Source organism: Apodemus sylvaticus, chromosome 3 (assembly GCF_947179515.1).
Source record: "Apodemus sylvaticus chromosome 3, mApoSyl1.1, whole genome shotgun sequence".
Lineage (NCBI taxonomy): Eukaryota > Metazoa > Chordata > Mammalia > Rodentia > Muridae > Apodemus > Apodemus sylvaticus.
In genome coordinates, this window is record NC_067474.1 from 134909645 (window position 1) to 134936519 (window position 26875).

General features: G+C 48.0%; 1 protein-coding gene across 3 annotated transcripts in view; it reads left to right on the forward strand.

Moving 5' to 3' along the window:
• Hivep3 (HIVEP zinc finger 3) overlaps positions 1–26875 on the forward strand; it is a 137416-nt gene that overhangs the window by 64944 nt on the left and 45597 nt on the right. For all 3 annotated transcript variants that reach the window (XM_052177215.1, XM_052177216.1, XM_052177214.1), the window contains exon 2: positions 1804–1998. The gene's annotated coding sequence lies outside the window, so the exon portion shown is untranslated. The remainder of the gene's footprint in view (positions 1–1803; positions 1999–26875) is intronic.

Genomic DNA, 26875 nt, shown 5'->3' on the forward strand with positions numbered 1-26875 from the left:
AGTGTTGGGTCTCATGGGCAGTGGGCCTCACGTCCGGTGTGATGGGAATTTGCTGACTGGGATGAGCATCTGGCCAGGTAGACATGCTGTGGGGCAGGGGCATGAATTCTAAAACAGTCTGAGGAGGGTTTGGAGGTGGTACCTGGTCTATGGGTGTTCCAGGGTCTCAGTGGGAGGTATCAGGTACCCTTATTTTTGTTTTAAATACTTGCAATTGGACTGGGAGGCCAGACTTGGAGTTGATGGGACATAACAAAGTTGTGCAATGTCTAGGTGGCTCCATTGACAAACTCAAAAAAAAAAAATTACCACAGGGAGCCACAGAGCCAATCCTCTCTACTGTGTGGTAGCAAAACGCCTGCCACTCTGCAGAGCTGAACAGCAGCAGGTGTGGTGGGAGGAAGGGACATTGAGGACCTCAGGTGACCTCTGTGTTCTGTAGCAATCAGCTGTGTGGGGTGCTTGCCAAGGACTTAAGTTCCCACAAAGCATGGTGCCGAGGGCGAGCAAGAGGGCAATGCCACAGGCCTGTGTGCAGGTCACTCCACATCCGTATGCTCCGCTCTGGGACAGAGTCTGTGGCAGTTATGCGGGTTGTGCCACGTACCAGGCATTGTCCTCAGTGCTGCGCACAGTGACTCACAAAAGCTCAGAAATCCCTCACCGTTCTCAGGCTCCTTTTTACACGCAGCGACTTCACACACCATGGAGGTCACAGAGAGGAGGACATGGACCAGAACCTAGGGTATCAGAGCCTTAGAGACCACATTCTCAGTTATCACACCACGCCATCAGAAGCAGACACACCAGAGAGTCCAAAGAGCACGGCATGCCTAGGATGTGCAGTGCTGCGCACAGCAGTGCTTTTTTCTGAGCTTCCCGGTTCGAGCCTTACGGCAGCCTGCTACCCTGGTGCCTGAGCCACATCACCTGCTTCTCCATTCATCTGCTCAGGAACCACTGTGGAGCTCCTGTCCTGCCCCAGGCTGCCCTGGGCTCGAACAGTGTTTTGTTTAGTAACTAGGAAACCACAGTGCGCTCCCATGTCCCCACACTGTCCCAAGCATGTTAGTTTTGTCTTGGGTTAGCAGACTCCTCAGGTTTAGTGATTGTGTGTCATACCCAGGTGTCAGCTTGCTTCTCTAGGTCCCTAGACTATAACCATGTCCTCACCATGAATGCACCCAATCACGACTGCAGTTTGCTTAGGCTGGCATTGGGTGTGGGTAAACTGAGAAGTCAACCCTGCTCTGGGGAGTATTATACCTTTCCAGTCTCATTCTTGGGGTGATGTAACCTGATGATTCCCTGTGATTGGGGCTGAGGTTCTGTTTCCTTGCTGGTTTCCTTCTAAGTTGCTAGCAGCTGCCCCTGGGTCCTTCCCTCCCACACGGCCCTTCCATCTTCAGGCCAGCAAGGATTCAGAGTCTGACTGATGCCAGTCCCTGTAACTCGCTCGTCTAGAACCAAACAGAAAACTGCCTTTAAAGCAGACTTCCCTTGAGCCTGTTCAAGGCCAGGGGTGCCCCGACACACCCCCCCAGTCACCTGCCATGGTCCAAGTCACTACTCCAGGTATCTGGAGACCTTGAGGTCCACCAGGAACCCTGCCTACATGCCTAGCAAAGGACAAAGCTCAGGGAAGTTCAGCACAGGGCGTCACCCCAGAGCCACTGTATCCCACTCTCTCCCTGGGGAGAGTTCAGGGCTTGGGCCTCCCAGGATAAAGCAGGGATTGTTCTGTACCTAAAATTGATCTAGAAAACTCTCTGACCATGGCTTCTGTCTTCCCCTCTCATGTAGGATTAGAGGCATAAACCAAGCTGCCTTGAAGTAGCTCATGGAAGACCTTCAAGAGCCACTGGCCAGGCACGCTGTCCCTTCCTCGGGGAGGAGCAGTGTGTGAGCAGGGTTCGCAGCAGGAGTGGACATGAACGCTGGCTTCCAGAGAGAGCAGCGCTTCAGTTTTGGTCATCGGAAGTGGTGCCTGCAGCGCAGGTAAGAACCTCCAGTCTGGCTTGCTGACTGCCATTTTAGCTGGCTGTGTTCTTCTCTTAAAAAGTTCTGTCTAAAGAGTGGCTGTCGTCTGTCCTTGCCTTCCTTGACCTGTGACAGAGCTGGTCTGGAATTCCCTGATGCCTTCGTTAGGAATTCCAGGCTTCCCATGTCATCTCCCCAAAGTGCCGCCTTGCCCCACACTGGTCGCTCAGTCTCCACCTCCCCTCGGCTGAAGGACACAACAGTGTCACAAGGATCCAGGCCTCTGACATATCAACCTGTTTCCCAAGCTTGCCCCCCCCCCCCCCCCCCGCCACCATCCTTACTGCTCTATGTCACCTCCACACCCTGCCCTGTCAAAAAGCCCCTGTCAGGAGGCATGGAAGGAGGTCAGGTCTGACCTCTCACAATTACCTGAAGAGTTCCAAATTCCAGGGGCTGAGTGCATGAGCGAGTGAGGTCCTGGACTCCTGTGTGTTTTGTATGTGTATCTCCATCTTGGGCGTTAGGAGTGGGTACATAGGCTGTGATGGGACATTGGAAGCTCTTTGGGTCAGGGTTAAATCCTAGGGTGTTTTGTCTGCTACAAAATGCATCATCATCATCATCATCCAAGGAGCTGACAGGGTTGAAGGAAAAAGCAGCTGGTTTCAAAGGGAAGGAAGGAAACATGAACTCCCCAGAATTCCTGTGTCATTGGCTTAAGCACTAGGGACATGAGGCTCTGCATGGAGACTCCTTCCCTTTGAGACAGCATCACACTCTGTTAGCCGAGGCTAGCCTTGAATTCACAATCCTTCTGTCTCAGGCATCCTCAGTACTGAGGTTTGCAAGGATACACCACCAGACCCACTATGTTGGATTCTGGGGTGGGTCCTAGGAGCTGCGTTCTGGAGAGGAATTCTCCACCTGTCTTATATTCACATCTGTGGGCTCAGCTATGATGTCGAAGGCGTGAAAACCTATGATTTACCACCTGGCCTGCTCGTCCCCTCAGTGTAGAGCAGGCCCGTGCACAGCCAGGGCCGGGGTGTAAGTCACCTCATAGGCAGCATTGCTGTAGCTTATGGCTATGGCTTTGATTTCAGCCCGCAGCTCCTCAGCACGCCTAGCCCAGCACGCCTGTCCTGACCAGAATTGTCCCATGGAGGTAGAAGAATCCCTGAGGCCCAAGAAGAATTAATACCTGAGCCTCGTTTTGATGGAGAATGTTTACAGTGGTATTGAACCTGGGGCTACGCCTGAGTTCAAATCCCAGCAGTAACAGTTACTGACTGGTTTTATTAGATTTTTATGGTTTTGGAAACACATTGTAACTCCCTCTCCCTTGCCTCAGTTTTCTTTCTTGCAACACAAGAGAAGGTGGTTCCTGCCTCACAGGGGCACCAGAAACCTACAGATGAGGCCTTATTAAAACACAGACCACCCACCTGGAAGTCCTTCCTATCATCCACCACTGTGCAGGCAACTCAGCCGCCACTCGCCCTCTAACAGATCTGCTATGTTGTACCACCTGGAACTGGCACAGGACCCTAACTTGAAGGGACTGGTCCCCTCTGTACACAAGGCCTGGTACTTCATAAATGAGTTTAAGTCCTGAAAGGAAAAAGACAAAACTAGTGAGGCTGGCCTTGCTTCCCTCCTTTAAAATATGTATGGACAGTTGCTGAGCACAGAGAGGTTCAGTAATTTAAAGATAGTCACACAGCTCACAGGGGTAGAAACTGTCTACAATGGATCAACTCTTTTTCTTTTCCACTGAAATGCTTCCTGAAGAAGACTGTAGCAGTAAGCACATTTCCTTGCAGTGTGACTCAGTAGCCCCATCACTAAGGGTCCCGTTCCTTAGCTTCCTGTAGCACCATCTGCTGTATTGATTTTGCATTTGTTTTCAACTGTGACAATTTAGCTGTGTGTTGGGGGGAGGGTCCTTGTCCTTTATCAGCCTCAGTGATCTGGTCCAAAAGGTGGACACAGGTTCTCAAGTAACCTAGATCTGAAGCTCTGAGGAGCACAGGCAGAGTCTGGGGGACCATGCAGGACTCTCCCAGCCCTGGTACATAGCCCCTACTTCATGCCCAAATTCCCTGTAGTCCACATGGGCTCTGACAGCTGGGGGGGGGGGGACAATCTGCCGAGGGAGCCCTGCCCAGCAGGAAGTGAGCCCTCAGCTCCAGCCAGAAATCTGGCCTCGCCCCTTCCCGCACTCTCCCTGGGGAAGAAAGCACAGTGATTAATGGAGTTCTGACTCAGAGCTGCTGGGGGACCCAGGAGATTATGGGCACAGCTGGGCCACCAGGAAGTGGGCTGGGCTATGTGGCATCTATGTAGATGAAGGATGAGGGTCCTGGATGGCAGGTGTGCAGTGTGGCAGCCTCCACACCAGGGATCCAGTGGCCTGGGGACACCTGGGCTCCCAGCAGGGGTTGGAGTCACTTAAGGGCAAGGTAACAGTGAATCTCCTCAGGAGAGACCTAACCTGGGACCATCTCCAGAATAAGGTGCTTTCTGAATGAGTGGCTAGAGGCCAAAACTAACATGAAAATGAATTGGGAAATGTTTTCCCAGCAAACATCACTGCCAGTAGTTCTCGAATTTTCATTGTCTTAGAAGCCTTTTAAACGTCGTATCTTATATGAAATGGTAATGTGTAAATCAGGTTAAAAGTGAGTTTATTCTTTAATCTTTGTAAGTTTCAATCTTTAAAATGGATTTATTATGAATGTTCACACATAGAGTGAAAATTATGCTTTGATTTACAAAAACTTTGAAGTTTTAGATGTGGGGCAAGGGGGCGGGGCAAGGGCGGGGCGGGGCAAGGGGTCCACAAGCTAAGGCCTCTGGCCACCACCTGATTGTGTAAATAAAGCTTTATTGAAAACCATGCCATTCATTAACATGCACCATTGGCTGCTTCTGCCTATCTACCCTCAGAGTCTGAGCAATACTCTCTGGTCTCTCACAGACACTGTGCTGGCCTCTGTCCCTCCCTCACAGAAGCTGTGCTGGCCTCTGTCCCTCCCTCACAGACACTGTGCTGGCCTCTGTCCTAGGCAGCCATGGTCTTACCTGTCAGCTGCTGCTTCCACGTTGCCTGGCCTTGTCTTGGTTGGCTTGGTAGGGATTAAGAATTAAGGAATTCAGAGCTTGGAAGATGGATAAATCACTTGTCCCAAAGGCATGAGGACCAGAGTTCAGAGCCCCAGCACACATGTAAACAGCTGGGCAGATATGTGGCTACCTGTAAAACAGGCATTTGGGAGGCAGAGACAGTAACTCTCCTCGGCAGGGTGGCTAGCTGCATTTCACAGACTCCCCAAGTTTCAGATTCATTGGGGACCTTCCTCAATAAATAAAGTGGGAAGTATCAAGGAAGACAGATGACACCCACTTAGGGCCTTTGCACACTTCACACAACAAGTGCACATACACACACACACACACACACCATGAAAAAAACTATTAAAATTCGGGGGCTGGAGAGATTTATTAGTTAAAGCACTGTGCATGCATGAGGTCTGGAGTTTAGGTCCCCGGAACCCATGGAAATGTCAGTGAGTGTGACAGCCCCTTATATAGTCCCAGCCTTGGGCTGTGGAAATGGGATCTTGTGGGCAATCTGGCCAGACTAGCCTTGATGGGCTCTGGTTTTGACTGAGAGATACTGCTTCATGGAATGAGACAGAAGAATGATTGAAAATTATTGAACCTCTGTGTGTGTGGCCACACACATATAAAAACAGAGAGAGAGGAGAGCGACAGAGAGAGAGAGAGACAGAGACAGACAGAGACAGAATTACAAAGAAAACGATCCTAACTCATTTCAATAGAAGATATAGGATTACACTTTCCACTGTGTTCCCATCTTTAGCTGTGCTGTGGGGCATTCCAGAAGGACTGCAGGGGAGTTCCGATTTGCATCATCAACAGTATCCAACAGCTGCTTGAATTCCTTCTTGTTACAAATGCCATTCAGACAGGAGGCCCACACTCTCCATACTTAGGGGCTTAACCTTATCTCTGTCCCTATCGATGCCTGTGTAGATTTTCAAACCTGTAGATTCAGTCCTGAATCTAACCAGCAAAGCAAAGAGCACAAACTCATCTCAGCCCTTTAGGTCAATCTTCCCTGACCCCATTCCAAAGTCTATCCCAGCCTATCTAAGCCGGTGACTCTTTCCCAGTGCTGCAGTGCATTGTGGAACATGTTAGAACTGGTCCACTTTCTGCTACAGTGCTGATAGGAGCCAAAATGTATTTTTAGCACATATTTATGCTGTAGTGATTGGAGAGCCACCTCTGAAAGGGCTTTAGTGGAACACAGTCTGAAGACTGCCCTCAGCAAGAATTGGCTGCTTTTATTCCACTGCTTAAGGATAATGGAAGAGTAAAGGATGCTGGGTGTCCTGTTGGAAGGCCTAAGAGAAAGGAAGGAGAGGTAGAGGAGGGGAGAGAGGAGATCCTGGGAGCAGTGGGCAGAGTCAAGTCCCTGGCACAAACTGTCCTCCAGCAACACCAGAGGCCCCGTGACTATCAAAGCCTCTAATGTCTCCAAAGTCAAGCTCTCCAGCTGCCTTTATGACATATAGCTGTCCTCATAGACAGCAAGGTACAGATGCACTGGGGGACAGATGACAGAGAGAAGGAATGGGGACATTCTCTTCTGATATACCTGTCAGGGCCTCAGTGGCTATGTAGCAGGTTCTGGTGTGTCACAGGGAAAGGGACAGATTTCCTCAGCATTCCCAAGCTGTCCCTTCTGTCTGCATTTCTATTCCCTGCCCTGCTGTGCCCTTCCTCCATGGTGTTAGGGCATTAGGAACCTTTGCCACAGGGTTCTGGGGAACTCTGCCTTCGTGTCTGCTCTGATTGCATATTCAGGTTTAAGAGCCTCTAGGTGGGGTGGCAATCTGCCCCCTCTGCACCCCCAGTGGGTGCTGGAAAGGTTTCAGAGGGTAGTTAGTGAGCACTGGTCATTGAATACAAAGATCTGTGAGTGTGGATGGTTTGTAAGTGATGATGGGACAGGTGTTGGGGTCCAGAGGAGAAGGCGGTGATACAGGGATTAGGTAGTAGCTTCAAGCATTTAGGCAAAGCCCACAGAGCTAAGAATAAAAAACCAGGAGTCCTGACTTCCAGGCCAGCTGCTGTTGCCTCCATGGGTGTGAGGAAGGGAGGGTGAGGCCTGTGGCTTGGGACACTGTGGACTAGCAAGTACACCCCCTCCCCATAGAGAAGGCATTCTTAGGTTTTGAAGAGATGACCTCATGTTTTTCTTATTTACATGGCCTGGTTTGTTTATGTAGTCTTTTAAAAATAACCGTGTGCTAAGCATAGTCTTTGCTCTCCAGGCTCTGCTGGAAGAGCCACTGTGTGGGGAGAGACACCTTTTTATCTAAGAGAGGGACAGCCTTGTTTCCCAGGACAGACGGGGGCAAAACAGGACAGTAGGAAGCTTCGTGGTTTTTTTCCTGTCGCTTCTCCAAAATAACTCCACTCCTTCATCCCACTTCTGGACTGACTGGACACAGGGTAGGGCTCCTTCCGGGCAGCTGTGCTCTGTAGATTCTCCAGGAGGTGTTAGAGACTGTCAACAAGCAAATGTGCTTGGATCTGAATACCTAGAACGTGGCATGGAGGGTCCCAGCTCAAGCTGGACCACTGGGTTTGTATCCTAGCTATGTGCCATTGGGCAGGCTACTTAACCTCCCTGTGCTGTGTCAGACACACAGACAACAGTGCAAATGCAGAGCAGTTCCTGTGGAGGTTAAGTCAAGAAACATATGTAAATGGCTTGACTCATTCTAGGTACATAGTAGCAACACTTAGTGTGTCTTTGTCAAAAGTAACCATGTTTCCTTTGACATTGTTTAAGAAGAACAGACTGCATGCTGGGCTCAGGTGGTGATGGTCAGGCTGACCTGGCTAGGGAGCGGAATACACTTGCCCATGCAGGAGAGTTCTAAGAAATTCGAGCTTTGTCTCATAAGCCGCAACTTCTCCAAGTATCATCCACAGACGGCCATCTCCCTCTCCCCTTTCCCCATACACACATACTCCAGATTTGCCTAGGCACTTCTTTAACAGGCAGGTCTCAGGCCCTGTCTCAGACTAGGAGGCTGCAGTGGGAGGCACTAGAGGCACAGTTATCTGTCAGAAGAAGACTGTGATATTTGCCTGTAGATGTTGATTAGGTGCATTAGTCAGATCAGTGTCACCTGCAGGAGGTGGGAGGGTGGCCTCGCCTGCCAGACTGATGTTAGGGGAAGGGGGATGAAGAATCCTCCTGAGAGCAGGGAAGGGTAGCCAAGCTCGGGCAGAGCAGGTGACTTGCCCAGGACCATACTGTTAATAAATGCAGACATGGGGCATGCTGATTCTGGAATAGGCTCCCTCTTGTGGTGTCAAGTGGAGACGACCCTGGAAGAGGCACTGATGGAGAAGGACATATCCAGGCTAGTGCAAGATGGCTGGTCAGTGATGGGTAAGCAGGTGTAGGAATGTGGTGGGCAGATGTGGCTGAGAAGAGAGGTGCATGGTATGGGACACGGGGCCATGGGATTCGAAGGTAGCTGGTTACAAGCCTGGAAGTTGAGGAGCAGGGTAGCACCAAGAGACAGGGAGGTGAAAGGTGAGTTTTATGCAAGCATAATGAATTTGAGAGGCTTGAGGGTGCAGCAGCTGGAAATGCAGAGGGGTGTGGGGTGCTGGGCAGATGGGCAGGCAGGTGAGGTGTGCAGCGGCAGGACTCACTAAGGAAAACAGGCAAGAAATGAGCCTGAGAGACAAGTAGGGGGGAAATGGGGGGTTGAGGAAGGAAGCCTGCGGGAGGAACAAGCCTTCTGTGAAGCAAGAGTCAGGTAAGAGACAGAAGAGACAGACCAGGGCTCAGAGAGGTGAGAACAGGGCAGGGTGGGGTGCGCAGGAAATATGGGTGGCACCGCAGGTCACCCAGGGAACTTACTTTGGGCACCACTTTAGAAGGAAGCCAGCCAAGGTGAAGGTAACTGTGCCATAAGTAAATAAAACTGTCAATCACGTGGGGCAGGGAGGAGTTTGTTTGCTGTGACAGTGTGCTCCTGGCCAGCATGGGTGCAGAGCCACCCATGTCTCCTGTCAGGACAAGCCTTGCCATCTTGCCTCTGTTCTGGCGCTGTTGGCTGGTGCCCTGGAATTATCCTTCCTGTTGGTCTGAATCCCTGCCCTCCACCAGGCGGGCCTCAGCACCGTCCTCCCGCCTTCCCAGCCTCTCTTTTCAGCTGGTAGCTGTGGGAGCAAAGCTTATCCAAAGGGTTTCAACTGCCCGGCCGGCCGGCCACCCGCTGGAGAGTTAGTTATACACTCGGGAGATTCCTGGACTGCTAAGTCCAAGAAAGGCTATGCCAGCCAGGCGGGGCTGTCACAGCAGCTCCTTCTGAGCAGCCGCTCTGGGGCTGCCTCTGTAATCTTGCCATTTGTGGGCAGCTGGGCCTACGTCTGGAAAATGGGGCCAAGGCCCTGAGAGCCATGCCTGGCCCTAGCCTCTCAGAATGCCATGTCTTCCCTTGATCCTACACATGAACTAAAAAACAAAGTCCTTCCCTCCCATCACAACACTCACCATGACATACTGCCACAATCAAATAGGCATATTTTCCTGAAATGCAGCCTGTGTCTAACAAGGTGCCAAGCACTGATCCTAGTGACAAAACACATTGCTTGTCTTTCCATATTCCAGTGGAGAACATAGGGTGGGGAGCTGAGGACCTGAGTTCAATTCCCAGCACACACCCTCACACACACACACACACACACACAGAGTCATATACACATGCTCACACATGCATGTGCATACATACACACATGGTCACACACACATGCTCAAACATACATGTGCACACATACATACTCACACACTCATATACACATACTCACATGTACATGTGTGCACATACACATAGAAAAGGTAGACACTTACATACAGTCATAATATTTGTGAGTTGTTGCATATATAAAGGTGTGCAAAATAAATATAAAAGTGTTCTTAAGCAGAATGGAGCCCGCCAGGGTCAGCTGTGAAGTGAGAAGGTGGCATGGGGGTGGCAGGTTATGGAAAGTCGGACCAGGCAGTGACCTGAGCAGCAGCCCGGGTGGGTAGTGTCTGAGTATGGAGCCCAGGGAAGTGTGGGTGCCAGTTCTGTGGACAGCTGGGCAGAGCACTGGGCAGAGGTGACAGGAACAGAAGGCCACCAATGACTGGAGAAAGGCAATGGTCACAGGGAGCAGCCCGGGAGGTCTGAGCTGAGTAGAGGGAGGTGGTGAATGCGCTGTGGCCACCTGCTGTGGCAGGAGGACACCTGGAATGGGGGTGGGTAGAGTGACAGCAAGAAGTCAGTGCCTGAATGACACAGACCAGGACAGCGACTGCAAAGGCCATGGTGGGGCAGGTCTCTGGACATAGCGTGGGATCCAGCCAGCATGATTCACTGAGATGAACACCAGGCACAGAAGAGAGGTTTAAAAAACAAAAACAAAACCAAAAAACCAGGAAAGCCCACCAGCATTCACGTGCAGTGGTGCTTCTCAGGCTAGTCAGTGTCACCAAGCCTCAGTTTACTTATCTGCAAAATAGAGGCTCTGGGTAGATAGATAGCTCCAAGATCACTGAAAAGCCGCTCTTTCAGTCTCTGGCTCTGGGGCCTGGAGTGGTCAGGGAAGGCTCGGAGGAAGTAGGTGGACCCTGTGCTTAGGATTGACTTAGACCAGGTCCAGAGCATGGGGCTGGTCGGGAAGAAGGGGGCCAGGAACTATTAACAGACAGACAGGCCCCCAGCTCCCCAGTACCATGGCCTTTAAAACAGACCTGCAGGTCTGGGGCCTGAGCAGGTTTTGTGAGCACTGTGGTCCTCAGTTCTTAACAATTTCAGACAGACATGCTCAAGCAAGAAGGAATAAAGCCTGGCTTCTGGTCGGCCAGAGTTAACCTGGCACTGCATAACCACAGGGCCTGCAGAGCGCAAGGAGCCTCTTCTGTGTGGCAGCCAGAGTGGCAAGCCTGGTGGCTCTGGGCTCTGGCACTGTCCTGCAGCGGAACAAACAGACCTCCCTTCACAGATAATGGCCTCATTGAGTATTGTGCCCATGGCCAGTGCCCAGCACTGGGCAGCTCAGCCTGGGTAAGTTTCCTCTCTTGGCTGCTTAGCAAAATATTTACACTCTGCCTTTCTAGTAAGACAGTTCCTGGGAGCCGGCAAACAGAGGGAGCTAGAGAAAACCCCTCGCTCCCCATTTCACCCCCACACCCAGCAGCAACCTGCTTTCCATGGTGGGGGAAGGGTTTGTCACACACCCAGCATGTGTGTCTGGCTCCATTGTTGTTCTCCAGGGTTCTATTGTGAAGCAGGGCCTGGAACTAGAAGAAGCTAGAAGTCCTGTCCCAGTGTCCTCAATAGAAGAATGTGTGCCGATCTTAAGGGGCAAACACGATGTGGCTGGATGTAGTGGTCTTCCCTACTGCCCCCCCCATCTCTCTCGCTCGCTGTCTCTTGTCTATCTCTGTTCTCTCTCTCTCTCTCTCTCTCTCTCTCTCTCTCTCTCTCTCTCTCTCTCTCTCTGCTCTGTGTGTGTGCACGGTGGGTGCTTTCAATGAAAAGAGAGGCTACTTTATGGCCAGCTCACTGCTGACAGTGCCTGCCCTCCCAAAGGTCCATCCAGGGGAACATTCACCATGTTGTTAGAGGGAAGGGGGGGCAGTATCTCTGTGTTCCACTCACCAGAAAAGGGGTCAGAGATGTCCTGTGTGGCCCTTTGGACAGAATCAAAACGAGGAAGCAAAACCCGCATGGCTCATCAGTAAGACGATGCCTTGAACGCTAGGCCCCACCACTGCTGTACACAAGACACACATCCTCTTTGCCCCAGGATCCTACTTCTTCCAGGAATCTGGCTTGAAACAACAGCACCAGGGTGTACCCAAGGGGTATGTGCAAAAGATGTTTGCTGCAAAATTCTAGAGGCAAACAAAGAAAAAAGTTATAAAAACTCTAAAGCAAAGTCAAGATACTGCATTCAAAGCATCACCTGCCGCTTGGCAGTAGCAAGCTGACTGTGTGCCTACTTAGGAAGACAGTGCAGTGCCCTGGTGCACTTCCCATGGGACTTCCCATGGAGTTAGCTGAAGCCCATGCCTAAGGTTTACCTAGGATTCTTCTGGGTTAGGCTCCTTCAGTAATAATCTATCCTTGGTCTCATCTATCCCATCGTACAGTAACGAAACCAAAACTGGGACCCAGCGCTTGCCTTGTTATGGCCTGGTGTGATCAGCAGGCCCCTTACTCCCCCAGGTCCTGGTACTAACAGACAAGTGCAGGCTTTAACCCAGATGCTGCAGAGGGGCAGCTGAACTCTTGTGGTATGGAGGGGAAGCCACATAGCAACAGCCAAGTGACAAGAGTGAGGCCACCAGCCTGGAGGGAGAAAGCGGGATTGCCATTCATAAGGTGTCACATGCCCCAGGCAGGCCCCAGGGACTCGGGCCTGGGCATAGAACATTAGCAGAACATGAGACTTGGGAACTGGGTCAGAATTCTTTATGTTAATAGCAATTTACTTAATTCAAAAAAAGTGATGCTGTTGGTATTCCTGGGCTCCCTGTTGCTTAGACAGAGGCTGTGCTTAAACCAGACAGACTCAAGTCAGTGTGAATGACAATAAGTAACAGTATACAGTAGGATGGATTCCTGATGGGACTCCGAATGGAGATCTCCAGCTGGCAGTGTCCCAAACATGAGCTAACGCCTTAAGGACAAACTCACAGGACATTCCTACACCCCAGGAAAGCCAAATGCCTAACCCTGAGCTGGCACGAAATCCAGGGAAATAGAGGTGGGTGGTGGTTTAATGAATGGCTTCCAACTTAAATAACCAGGAAGAAATTGCCTTCTCCATATCCCAGGGCCAAGGAGCACTCTGTCCGTCTGTGGTCGGGACACTGAAACCGTGGCACTATCGAGGCAGCCGCACTTCTTTGACTGACAGCTGCGCAGTAGAGTTACCATGAGGGGCTTTCTGCCTGCTCCCCTGCCTTTTCCTTCCCCCTCGGGTCTCGATCTTAGATCTTCCAGCTTCCCTGACCTGAGCAAGCCTCTGCGAGTGAGTTACAACTGCAGATCGATAAATACAGAATTAGCTAATTGATCAGGGCATGACAGACAGCAAAGAGCCAAAGCCTTCTTAGGTCTGCTTGGCTTATTGGGATTTTCTGTTAGGAGCCCTTCCCTGCTGAAAGCATGCCTGCACTAAAGAGGGCATTGAACAATTGGGGTAGTCAGCATGTGGCATGTACCCCCAAATGTGAAACAACCAATGTGCTTTTAGTTCCTCTGAGAATTAAGATTCTCCATCAAGACCCATATTGACGGGCCCTAAGCTGCTGGCCTTTGATACCCTGTTTCCTCACCAGATAACCAGATCTTTAGGTTCTTTTCTCTATGGTCTCAGACCCCAAAGAATACTCTGGCTACAGTCCATCAGCTCCTAACCACCCTCATCCTGCAGTTCAGTCTCCAGGACCCACATGTGGAAGAAGAGGATTGATTCCTGCAACTTGTCCTCTGACCTCTAACCTCCATGACACATGCACATATATGAACACACAAACACAGTAAGGAAATAATAATAATAATAGTGATAAAAGGTTGAATTTTTATGGTATATTATTGTGTATCAGCTTATCCCAAAATAAATGACACCTCTAAAAAGTTATATTTGTGAAAAAGAGGCTAGATCAAAATTTAGAAAAATTTCCAGATGTGATGGCACACACCTTTAATCACAGCACTGAGGAGGCAGAGCAGGTGGATCTCAGTGAGTTCAAGGCTAGTCTGACCTACATAATGAGTTCCAGAATAGCCAGTGCTACATAGAAAGACTCTGTCTCAGAACACAAAGAAAAGAATTTAGGAACTTCTATTTATTAACATTAATATACCCTCTTGTTTCAGAAATCAAGGGTTCAGAAGTGAGGTGACTTTTACAGACTGGCCACTCTCTGACATTTCCCTTTCTTCATCTACCCATTCATCCCCAAACACCTCCGCATATCTACTCAGTGTCAGAACAAGACGGTGATTCAGACACAGGTCCCTCCAACTTCTGTGAAAATAATGAGAAGGGTGCATGAACAGTCACCAGCCACCCCCACGAGTGTGCGCCATCTATCACTGATAGCTTCCACTAAAGTGTTGAATCTGAGTAGCTTGCCTCGCCTCAGAGAAGTGGGGAGACGGGTGGGAGTTGCTAGAGAGTCAGGAATCAGCGGAGGGACGTGGTCAGTGGGAACCAGGTCACAGAAGAACAAGTCCTGGGACTCGTCATACAGGAGGGTGACTCCTGTAAGTGCACTTCAGAATAGCTAGCCAGAGGATTCTAAATTCTCTTCGTCATGAAGGAGGGGTATCCGAAGAGGTGCCGGATATGCTGATGATCTGTGATTATAGCATCATGTGTATTCAGGTTAAACATCACATCATAGCTGATAAATAGATAAAATTATGTGACAAATAAAATCAAATGTAGGTCAAAAGGCATTGGCAGCTGTTGTTACCACAAACAGGTAAAGGACCTAGGCTGGAAGACAGGATTGGGTCCTCTGGGGCAGTGGTTCTCAACCTTCCTAATGCTGTAATCCTTTTATACAGTTCCTCATGTTGTGATGATCCCCAACCATAAGATTACTTTTGTTGTTACTTCATTACTGCAATTCTACTAGTGTTCTGAATTGTAAAGTAAATATCTGTATGTTTTACTGGTCTTAGGCAAACCCTGTGAAAGGATCATTTTCACAATCCACAGGTTGAGAATCACTGCTCTAAGGGAGAGAAACCCTATATACTTGGACCCAAACCTCTAGGGAAAGCCAAGCAGAGGGATGCAGGGCTGGGAGAGCTGGAGTTCTGAGAAGTGATTGGGTAGGCCTGTGGACAGGTGGAGTTCTGAGAAGTGATTGGGTAGGCCTGTGGACAGGTGGAGTTCTGAGGAGAGATTGGGTAGACCTGTGAGCAGGTGGAGTTCTGAGAAGTGATTGGGTAGGCCTGTGGACAGGTGGAGTTCTGAGAAGAGATTGGGTAGGCCTGTGGACAGGTGGAGTTCTGAGGAGAGATTGGGTAGGCCTGTGAGCAGGTGGAGTTCTGAGAAGAGATTGGGTAGGCCAGTGGAGTTCTGAGGAGAGATTGGGTAGGCCTGTGGACAGGTGGAGTTCTGAGGAGAGATTGGGTAGGCCTGTGAGCAGGTGGAGTTCTGAGAAGTGATTGGGTAGGCCTGTGAGCAGGTGGAGTTCTGAGGAGAGATTGGGTAGGCCTGTGGACAGGTGGAGTTCTGAGAAGAGATTGGGTAGACCTGTAAGCAGGTGGAATTCTGAGAAGAGATTGGGTAGGCCTGTGGACACGTGGAGTTCTGAGGAGAGATTGGGTAGGCCTGTGAGCAGGTGGAGTTCTGAGGAGAGATTGGGTAGGCCTGTGAGCAGGTGGAGTTCTGAGAAGAGATTGGGTAGGCCTGTGAGCAGGTGGAGTTCTGAGAAGAGATTGGGTAGGCCTGTGAGCAGGTGGAGTTCTGAGGAAAGATTGGGTAGGCCTGTGGACAGGTGGAGTTCTGAGAAGAGATTGGGTAGGCCTGTGGACAGGTGGAGTTCTGAGGAGAGATTGGGTAGGCCTGTGAGCAGGTGGAGTTCTGAGAAGTGATTGGGTAGGCCTGTGAGCAGGTGGAGTTCTGAGGAGAGATTGGGTAGGCCTGTGGACAGGTGGAGTTCTGAGAAGAGATTGGGTAGGCCTGTGGACAGGTGGAATTCTGAGAAGAGATTGGGTAGGCCTGTGGACACGTGGAGTTCTGAGGAGAGATTGGGTAGGCCTGTGAGCAGGTGGAGTTCTGAAGAGAGATTGGGTAGGCCTGTGAGCAGGTGGAGTTCTGAGAAGAGATTGGGTAGGCCTGTGAGCAGGTGGAGTTCTGAGAAGTGATTGGGTAGGCCTGTGAGCAGGTGGAGTTCTGAGGAAAGATTGGGTAGGCCTGTGGACAGGTGGAGTTCTGAGAAGTGATTGGGTAGGCCTGTGAGCAGGTGAAGTTCTGAGAAGTGATTGGGTAGGCCTGTGAGCAGGTGGAGTTCTGCGGAGAGATTGGGTAGGCCTGTGAGCAGGTGGAGTTCTGAGGAGAGATTGGGTAGGCCTGTGGACAGGTGGAGTTCTGAGGAGAGATTGGGTAGGCCTGTGAGCAGGTGAAGTTCTGAGGAGAGATTGGGTAGGCCTGTGAGCAAGTGGAGTTCTGAGGAGAGATTGGGTAGGCCTGTGAGCAGGTGGAGTTCTGAGGAGAGATTGGGTAGGCCTGTGGACAGGTGGAGTTCTAAGGAGAGATTGGGTAGGCCTGTGGACAGGTGGAGTTCTAAGGAGAGATTGGGTAGGCCTGTGAGCAGGTGGAAGTGGGGCCAGCCCTGACCAGAAGAGATGGACTACTGTGTGCTTACCTTGCATGGCTGACCCAGTGACCAGCCCTCACAGTTGTGGCCTCCACTAACCCCTCCTAGGGCACCCTTTTTGCCTCTGTCCAAGTACCTCAGGAGTCTCCCAGGAAGAGCAGCTGCATTAACCCTGCTGACTGGGTGTAATGTCTCCACAATCAGAAACACATCTAGGCTCTCATCAGGCTCTGAGGGAAGGGGCCCAGCTCTGTTACCACTCAAGTGCAAAGATGAGGGGTGGCTGGTGCCCTGGTGCTCTGCAGGGCATCTGCAGTGGTCCTGACTCTAAGCCTTTGTGGGGTGATTTCTCATCTCCACTAACCACCAGCATACCATACTAGTTCAGACTTAGAACAGGACTGGAAGCCAGAGATGAGTCAGATGCCAGACAGGACCCAGGAAACATCTGGCGTCCTCAGGGAGACTGGGGCTGAGGAGATGCCTAGATTCACCTCAGCTCCTGCTACCTCTGTCCCCTCATCTGCACAATGGGTAGTAAGGCTCTTCCCAGTGGACTATTCAAAAGAACTCATCAGGTCTGATGTGACGTCTAGACGGTGTGCTTAAAATCTAGACACAAAGTTGTCATCAACTGGTTCCCTCCTAGGGATGAATTTAGGTGGAAACAAATGAGATTGGGCTGTGAATGCTAAATCACTACATTAATTCAAGCTGAGAATGCTCTGGTTATCATGGGTGTCATGGAGTTAGAGGCCCATCCCCATGGAGGAGGGGACAGTGGTGGCCTCAAGGAGAAATTGGTGACAAGTTGGTTTAATCTGGACAAAGAAAGGAAGAATGGAGAGCAGGAAATTGTCAGAGAGGTGTTAAGCACCTAGCAGGCAGACAGAAAGGATAGCGGGGCTAGGGTGTAATTGAGAGGTAGGAGGACAGAAGCTTGATGATGGGGAGGGGGAGGGTGGAGATACTGGGTGGAGCATCCTGAGGAGAGGCAGCTGAGCTGAGTCAGAGCATCAGTACCCATAAGCACAGATCCAGCAGGAAGTCGGGGCAGTCCCACTGGGGTAACCTGGGCTAGGGATAGAAGGACCCAAAATATCTTGGCAGATTAGACGTCAGGATCCAACTGTACAGAGCACCCTCTCTCTCACAGGGGTAGATCTACCTGGGTCACCCACCTAACTGGGTTGCCTGCAGGAGAGGGGCAAAGCTGGGTCTCTGGCCACCACGACATTTCATACATCACTGCGGTTTTCCCTTGACTCCTTGCAGTGATGTAAAGGAGTGGTAACAACACACTACATCACCCAGCCACCTGGAGACTCGTGGCCTCTTGATAAACTGAGTGTGCACTTGTGGGCGTGGGTGTGACCTTTTCTACCTTAGTTTCCTCATCTGTAAAACAGACTTAGAAACACAATCTACTGCACAGACTTGAGGGCTGCCTCGGGTGCTTAGAGGGAGTGTGCTGGCTCCCATCAGCCAGCCAGCCCATCAGCTAACCAGCCCATCAGCTAACCAGCCCATCAGCTAACCAGCCCATCAGCTAACCAGCCACCTGGCCGCTGGCCCAGCAGCTCTGCAGTGTGTCGTTAGGTGCACTCCATCTTTCTTCAACCACTAGACCTTTTTCAACAGGCTGTTCATCTTTTCTCCTGGTTTGTCTTGGGCCTGTCGCAGTGGAGAACCCAGGTTAATGTTATGATCTATTGAATTCACATTTAAATTCTTCATTCATTCATTCATTCATTCACTTGTTCATAATACAGTAAGCAACCAAGAGCCTGTGCTTGGGGTACTGGGAAACAAAGAGCAAATTCCTGCAGTGCACACCTTCGGCCCCAGGATCCTCCCACAGCCTAGGGCCTATTGCCAGGGTGGAATTTTCAAAAATCACTTGGCTTGGGTGGCGAAAGGATGTGCGAACTGCAAATGTGTGTGTGTGTGTGTGTGTGTGTGTGTGTGTGTGTGTGTGTGTGTGTGTTTAAAGCCTCAGAAAACCATATAGTACTCTCGCCTCCTGCCCCATGAGGACAACTGAGAACTGCTCCTGGATGGTATGACCTGTCTCTAGGGGATTTTAGAACTCCAAAGTTGTCAAAACAGGAAGATCTGGGTCAGGGCCTGAAGTGAGAATTCTTGACCCAAAAACAAGGTTGGAATTCAGTATTTCTTAAGATTAACTGAACTCCCATGAGCCTCTAGGAACTGGCCTGGCTGAGCCTTGGCCCATGGAATCCTCTGCAATACTGCACTTAGGGACACTAGGCCACTCAAGTGTGAGGCCTGAGGCACCACTTTTGCCTGCTGTCAGTATCCTGTACCATCTTCCACACAACTGGTTTTCAGGAATTGGTTTTCTTGTCCCTCCTTGGCCTCTCTACAGGATCCCCTTTTAAAAATGGATGGGAGCTTCCTCTCTCCACCCTGGGGACCACCCTCCCCCCAGTCAGGCATCAGCTTCAGTCTTCTTGCTCTCCCAGATTCGTCCATCCTTTGATAGATGCCATCCGAGCTTCTGCAAGGCACATGACTGAGACAGGCTGCCCTGCCCTAAAAGGACTCACCGTGCATGGACTCACCGTGCCTCTGAACAAATAAGTTTCCACCTGTGAGAAGCACAAGAGAGGGCACCCTGCTCAGGGAACAGAGACTCCGGGAGCTCAGGGAAGCTCGGCAGAGAACATGAGTGTGTTCACCCGAGTCCTCTGGGAAACAGAACTAAAAGGACAGGGACACACACATACACACACTTATACACACACTTATACACACACATACACACACTTATACAGATAAGCAAAACGAGCTTGATGTTGGTAACGGGACGGATCAGAAATTGTAGCTTGTGACAGAGCAAAGGAGAAGAACCTCCTTTGCTCATAGCAGCACCCAATGTGCTCGGCGCTGGAGACAGGGTCCTCCAAACAATCCCGGAAGAGAGGAACAGGGGACAGAGAGTGGTGCTAAGAGGGATGGTAAGGACAGTGTCCTTTGGTTCCTTTAGTTGAAATTCAATAAGTGCAGTTTGGAGGGCAGACACCACATGACCCTGCAGGACACAGGGTAGTCTGCTAGCTGTTACTTCTTCCTACTAAAGTTGTCAATTAATTCAGCAGGCCTGCCCATGTTATAGAAGGTATTCTGTGAAGTCTATGGATTTAAATGTTAATCTCACCTGAAAAATAACTTCACAAAATCTTCTAGAATTTCTAGTCAATATCTAGAACCATGACCTAGCCAAGCTGACCTATGAGATTAACTAACAGGTGGATATGAAGGACAGTGAGGAGCTGGCTGTTTGTGTCAGAGAGATGAATTGCATATCAGCCAAGCATCAGTGTATGCCGGAAACATTCTGAGGTTTACACAGGAGAGGAGAACGGAGAGGGGTGTTAGAGATTCAGCCCTGGGGAGAGACCTTGAGACTCAGCAATCAGGCCGGCCTAGGTGACTTTACAGAGTCTAAACTGAGGAGTCAGTTAGGCCTTGAACGGCCTCTAGAGCAGTAGTTCTCGGCCTTTGGCAAACCTGTCTCCAAAAATATTTACATTAAGATTCATAAGAGTAGGAAAATCATGGTCATGAAGAAACAATGGAAATAACTTATGGGGGTCGCCACAGCATGAGTCAGGAACATGGGATGGAAACCCTTCCCCTGTGCTACTCCTGGTAGATAGCACCCCGACTCTCAGTTCCTGTGGCTGGCAGAGGATGGCGCCTGACCCATAGGTTCCCTCCAAAGGCCATCCCTGAGATGAGACAGAGAGGGGAAGACCAGCATGTCAGGTGTCTAGACATCCGAAGTGTCTTGATCAGTTTGACCCCTGATGGGATCCATAAACTGTTAGGCTCCTGGGAGAGCAGGGACCCTGCTGTGGGAGTGTCAGCTGTGCCATGAGGTTGACACCTCAGGGTTCTGAGGTGCCTCTCCAGTAGAAGGCCATCTTTCCTTTTGGTGTCCTCACTGTTGGAGTTCCAGCTTCTCCCTAGGAGTCTTCATGACCAGTAGGGAAGGCATTTTTGAAAGAATGACACCACAATAGCTTTGAAAACAAGATAGGAAGCTGCTCCCCATGAGCCATGAATAGCCCTTTCCTTCTCTTCTGTGGTGTTAGAGATTTGAGCAGGCCCACGGTCAGCCAGCTAAAGACCACAGGTCCTGTCCTTCCGGGGAGTGAGGTTTGACCTTGTGCTGATGTGAACTGAAAAGACCTGCAATCCCCAACCCTGCCCTCTCTTCCTCAAGCCTCTGACTGTGATGTGGTCATGGTGGTGGGAAAGGGTAACCATGCAGTGTTGGGAACAGGAGAGAAGATTTAAGGATGCTTTCACCACTCCTCAGCTGACAGACCAACCCTGGCCTCTGGCACTCTGACCATCACATTAGATAGGAGTAAATTTCTATCTTGTCTCCACTCCTCCTTAAGGGGGCTCAAGTCCATACCCTCATGCAGGCACTGACTTTCTAATGCAGTCCCTGTTTCATAACCAGGACCATCAAACAGAGAACCAATAACCTGAAAGAGAAGACCAGGAGGCAAAGATCAGTGAAAGCCCATTCCAAGCTAGAGACATCTAAGATAAATCAACATTAGTGTGCTTAGCGATAATGAACATTTGTTCCCTCTTAAACAAGTTTTATTATTTTTAATGATATGTATATGTCCATGTCTACATCTGTGGCTGTGCATGTGACTGCAGGCTGTGATCCAGAGGAGTCAACCCTGGAGGCTGTCTGGTATGAGTTCTGGAAATCAGACTCAGGTCCTCTACAAGAACACTGTGTATCCTTAACCACAAAGCCATGTCTCCCACCAAAGTTTATTTTATTAATTTAAAGGAACCAGTTTCTGTGAAAATAGAACAATGAGGAAAAAGGAAATATTTGTGGAACTTTTAAAATATGACACCTGAGAAAACGTTAATGGGTAAACTGTATGACACAGTTGGTGTGGGTAAAGACAGGTGACCTGGAAGTCAAAATCAAGAAAATCCGTTGGGTTTTTTTTCTCATGGTGTTGGGAAGTGGGATTAAGAGCTAATCAAATTCAGTATCAATCAATGAGGAGAGTCAGAAATGAGCCCTCAGACGATGTGGTAAAGATGAAGAATGGCTAGAAGTGCCAAGTATAGCCAAAGAAATGTTCTACAAGTTAAAGAAACATACACAGGCTTTAGACTAGGAAGAGAACAGAATTCAGGGCAGGACTTAGTAAAACTGAACATTTAAATTCATTTTGGTGAAATTCCAGAGAAAGAAAAAAAACTTATGTAAGAATTTATCGTCAGTAATACGAGGTGTTCTAGCCAAGCATTCTGAGCAATTCTTTCAAACATTTGGAAGACAGGGCTTTGAAGCTAAGAGTCTTATTGTGTCAAACTTTGATAGGAAAATAAAAACATGTTTTACAAATGAAAATCAGGAAAGTTTGCCACAGCCTCCTATGCTTTCTATAGGGGGAAAATGGAGCTATATCTATCAGTCAAAAATTTTTGCAACATTTTGTAATTTTTGTCATTTAGAAAGTCTTTAAGACAAAAAAAGTACTAAAACAAAGCAGAATGAAACAAAAATGTCCACTAAACTACCACTATTTGCAATTGATACCCACTTGCTTGGGAAAATCAATTTTCTCCAATGCAATATAACTAGGAATATCAACCACTCTACTAGATTGAAGAAGTAAATGAAGAAAACTGTAAATGTTTGTGACAAAGTTTCATTGCTGTAGAGTCCCCTGTTTTCACTTGGGCCCAAGGGCATGAACCATCAAGTTGTGAAATCATTTCTCATAGTTGAATTATTCTATAGACTAAATTACAGTATGGAAGTGAACATGGGTGCAGGGACACTGGGCAGTGCAGATAGAGATACAATGAAAGCGTAAAGGCAGACAGGAGAGTAAGGCGCAAAGAGAGAGTGTGGAAATGTCATTGTTCATAGCATAACTTAGGTGAATCTTGGGGGAGAGGCAATGCAAACCTCCCCTCAGATTCAGAACCAGAGTCCAGTGGGGATGGCTTAATTCTGTGGATTAGGAAGCACTGTATTGGGGAAAATTAATAATTACAAACGAAGTAGCCCCTGGATCCACAGCAGTACTCTCTGGTCAGTCCTTGTTGCATATGTGATTCTGAACATTGATTATACCATGATGATCTTGAGCCTTGAGTTGACGTATGATTTTGGGGGAGTTCATTTAAGTAGACAGAGAGAAAACTGATTGTATCCATGTCCTTGGACTTGTAGATTAACTCCTGAACCCTATATATAACACTGGACAAACACCCAACATGCTTACCATACTGAACCACCTGTCTTCTCTCACAGACTCCCCTTGTCATCTTCTGACCTCGCTCACAACTACTTCCTCTTTCTCCTTGCTGCAATCCACTTTTTCTTCAGAGTCTGGTATATATCTCTGTAAAGCCATGTTTGTAATCCCCACCAGCTCCCAATTACAAGTGCAAAGTCCATGCCTTTTTAAAGCTTGAGGAATAACATACACAAAATTATATACATACCCAAGCATAAGCCTTATAATAGTTATAGTGTATATAATATAATATAGGTGTATATAATACATGCCTATGTAATAAATATGTAACCACATCGAAGTGTAGAACATTTCTGTCACCCCAGAAAGCTACTTCCCAGTAAACACACACACACACACACACACACACACACTCATTAAGAAAGAGAGGGAGAGGAGTACTGATCTGTTTTATAAGACCATTAAACAGTCTTTATCTACATTCAATATATTTAGATGCTGGTAGTTGATTGTTTACAAGTTCCTTCACTTGATACTGTATCTGGAAGACCTAGGTTGTTTTTTATATTATGTTATTTATTTATTCATTCATTCATTTATTATATAGGGTTCTGTTATATGTATTCCTGCACACCAGAAGAAGGCCCCAGATCTAATTATAGATGGTTATGAGCCACCATGTTGTTTCTGGGAATTGAACTTATGACCTCTGGAAGAACAGCCAATGTTCTTAACCTCTGAGCTATCTCTCAAGGCCCCAAGACCTAGGTTTTTAATGCTTATAGCATTGCTTTGTTCTGTTCTATTACTATAAAATAATTGCTGTGTAAATACCAACATTTGTTTATCCATTTGATTTGCTATTGCTATTTAGATAGGTTCCAGGTTTATGCTAAAGAAAATTGCTGTATTTTTGTTATTATTTTTAGTATACAAATACATATATTTTGTATATTCTAATATATAGAATATATTCCCAGGAATGAAAATTCTGAATCAAAGGTAGATGTGCTTAGCATTTGGTTTTGGCCAACCAAGTAGTAGACAAAGTGTTTGTTCTGCTGGCCCAGAGCTTTGCCGTCCTTAGTGCCAGTTTGGTTGTTTCGTGTTAGGGCTTCTGGTAGATCAGAGGTTGTTTTACTGTATGGTTCCCTAGTGAGTAAACATGTTTCTCTTTATGTGCTTTAATGCTCTGCTTTCAATCATGGAATCAATATGAATTCATGAGAAATAGAAACAAATAGCAGTATATATTCTCTATAGACTTCACTGACACAGTGTTCTCCCTCAGCCAGACAAGACAGACCTCAAGATACCCAGTGCTCTACCTGAGATACACTATGTAGTGTTTTGCCATAGATAGACCTCACAGATACAGTGTTTTACTACAGATAGACTAGATAGACATCACAGATACATGGGGTTTTACCTCAGGCGAAGGATAGACTTCATAGATACACAGTATTCAATCTCAGGTAGACACGATAGTCCTACTTCAGGTAGACCAGATAGTCTAGATAGATATAGTGTGTTCTACCTCAGAGGGCTCCTGAGATGGCTTAACAGGTAAAGATGCTTGCTGCCCAAGCCTAGAAAGCTGAGTTCTCTCCCCAGAACCCATGTAAGAGTGGAGAAGAGAACTGGCTCTATAAAGTTGCCCTCCAGCTACCACACCCGCATCATGGCGTGCACTCATCATGCACTAATTATTATTTTATTATTACATATAATGAATTTAGTAAGCTTTCAGTGTACAAAATCTCAATAATAAGTTACTTATCTATACACCTGCAATGATCTAGCTTAAAAGTAAAGTAGGAAAACAATATAATTTGCGGTAGTACATAAAATAATAAAATACTTAGGAATAAATTTAACCAAAGGAAGGAAAGAGTAATATACAAAAACAAAAAATGCTGATTAAGAGAAATTGAAAATCCAAATGGAAAGACATCTCATGTTCATGAACTGGAAGAATTAATGTTGTTTAATGTCCATACTGACCTAAGAAATCTGCAGATATAGTGTAGACCCTATAAATATACTAACATGTTTTTTACAGAAATAGATAAAATCCAATTTTATAATATATATGGAACCACAAACGAAAATCCCTATGAAAAACTAAATCCTAAAGAAGAATAAGAAAGCTGGAAACATTACACCTCTTGGTTGCAAATTGTGTTACAAAGCTACAGTAATCAAAGCCATGTGGTATTAGGCATATAGACCAGTGAAACAGAATTGAGATCTCAAAATAAACCCACATATTGATGGCCAAGCATCTTTTGCCAAGAATGTACAATGTGATTGTGGGACTGGATAGCCACATATGGAAGGATGAAACTAAAGCCTTACCTTACATCACACCTACAAAAATCAACTCTAAGTAGATTGAAGACATACATAAAACCTAAAATTGGATCTCACTGTCTCACCGGATAAAAACTTCATGACACAATCGGACTGGCTGTTGGGATGGGCTCCTTCTTGATCCTATTGAAAGTATTGCTGTTTGGGAGGCTCAGGAGGGGACTGGTGGGTGACATGATTGTCGCACAAGAATGAGGACCTCAGTTTCAATTTTCAGTACCCACATAAAAAGCTAGAAAAGGAGCTATGGACCTGTAATTTCAGTGCTGTGGTGGCAGAGATGAGGGGGGAGACAGGGAAGGGGAGGGGGAGAGGCATGATCTCCCATTTGAACTCAGAGCTTGTAGGTTGAGCTAATCTAGCCAGCCTGTCCTGGGGTCTCCTGTGTCCACTTCCTGAGGTCTGGGGTTACAGGCAGCCTGCATGGCATTTACCTGGGTGCTGGGGATCTGATCTCAGCGTGTGCTTTACCTACTGAGCCATTTAACACTCTTCCTTTCTTTCTTGACAGAGGCTATCCTAACTTAAATGGGTGAGATGGAATTGGATTCTGGGCTTGAGTTCTTTTTCTCTAATAATCAGACATGCTCAGCATCTTTCCCTGTGCTTTTTGGTCATTTGAAGATCTTCAGAGAAATGTCTGCTGGAGTCCTTTGGCCATTTTAAAAGCGAAAGTCCTTGCTTTTGTTGTTGCTGAATTGTAGGCATTCTTTATTGTGTGGTAGGTACTAGCTCCATCAGAGCTGTAACTACAGATAGTTCTCTCATTCCACAGGCTTCTCACCCTCTTCTGCTGATTTGACCATTGACATGTAGGAGTTACTGATCTCAATGCCGTCCAGTTTAATCTTTTTGGCTTTTTGGCTTTGTGTTATATTTAAAATATCATAACTAGTTCCAACACCACAAAGCCTTTCCTGTATGTTTTCTTCTAAGAGTTTTATGGTTTCAGCTTTTGTGTTGAGGTCTCGTTTCCACTTTGAGCTGACTTGGGTCGTTTTCTGTTGGACTGGCCCTGCACTGAGGAGGTCATGGAACATTTGAGGTAGAGCAGATAAATGAAACAGTACGTTATAGAGTGGTCATGGCTGCATGCCACTGCTAGGACAGTGATGTCCACCTGCCACACAGGCGTGAAGGAGAGACTGTAGGCAGTGCCCTTGTTCACTGTGGGCATAGTAACCACCAGTGATCTGCCCTTCTAGGATGCTTATAGGACGTGTGTGCATGCACCCACCCACATGCCTGTGTGTGTATGTATGCCTCTGTGTTTGTGTTTGTGTGGTGGATGTTGTAGTGTGCTCTTTTCTTAATTAAAAAAATTAATCACACATATCTATGTACTGTGTATATATGTGTGGGCACATGTGTGCTGTAGACAATTTGTGAAACTTGGTTCTCTCCTTCTGCCATGTAGATTCCAGAAATTGACCTCAGGTAATCTTCTTGGCAGCAAGTACGCCTACCCACTGAGCCATCTTGTCACCCGGCCTGTGGTCCCATGTTCTATATATGGCCCTTCATGTAGACAGGAGAACCCTAACTGCCTAAGCAGCTTGTGGATGGATGTGCCTTTTGTACCAATGACACTTAAACAAAATGTGGTCAAAAGACAGCTGGAGACCTACTGGAGCCTGGCAAACATGCTGGCTGCTGTGGAATCCACATCTGTTCCAGGCAGTGGTCCTGACAGGGCACAGTGGCCAGAAGACACAAGGCTGACCCGGTCTCCTGACAGGCTCTTGTCTTCCCCAGGGTCTCCTCAGTAGCACTTCCTGGC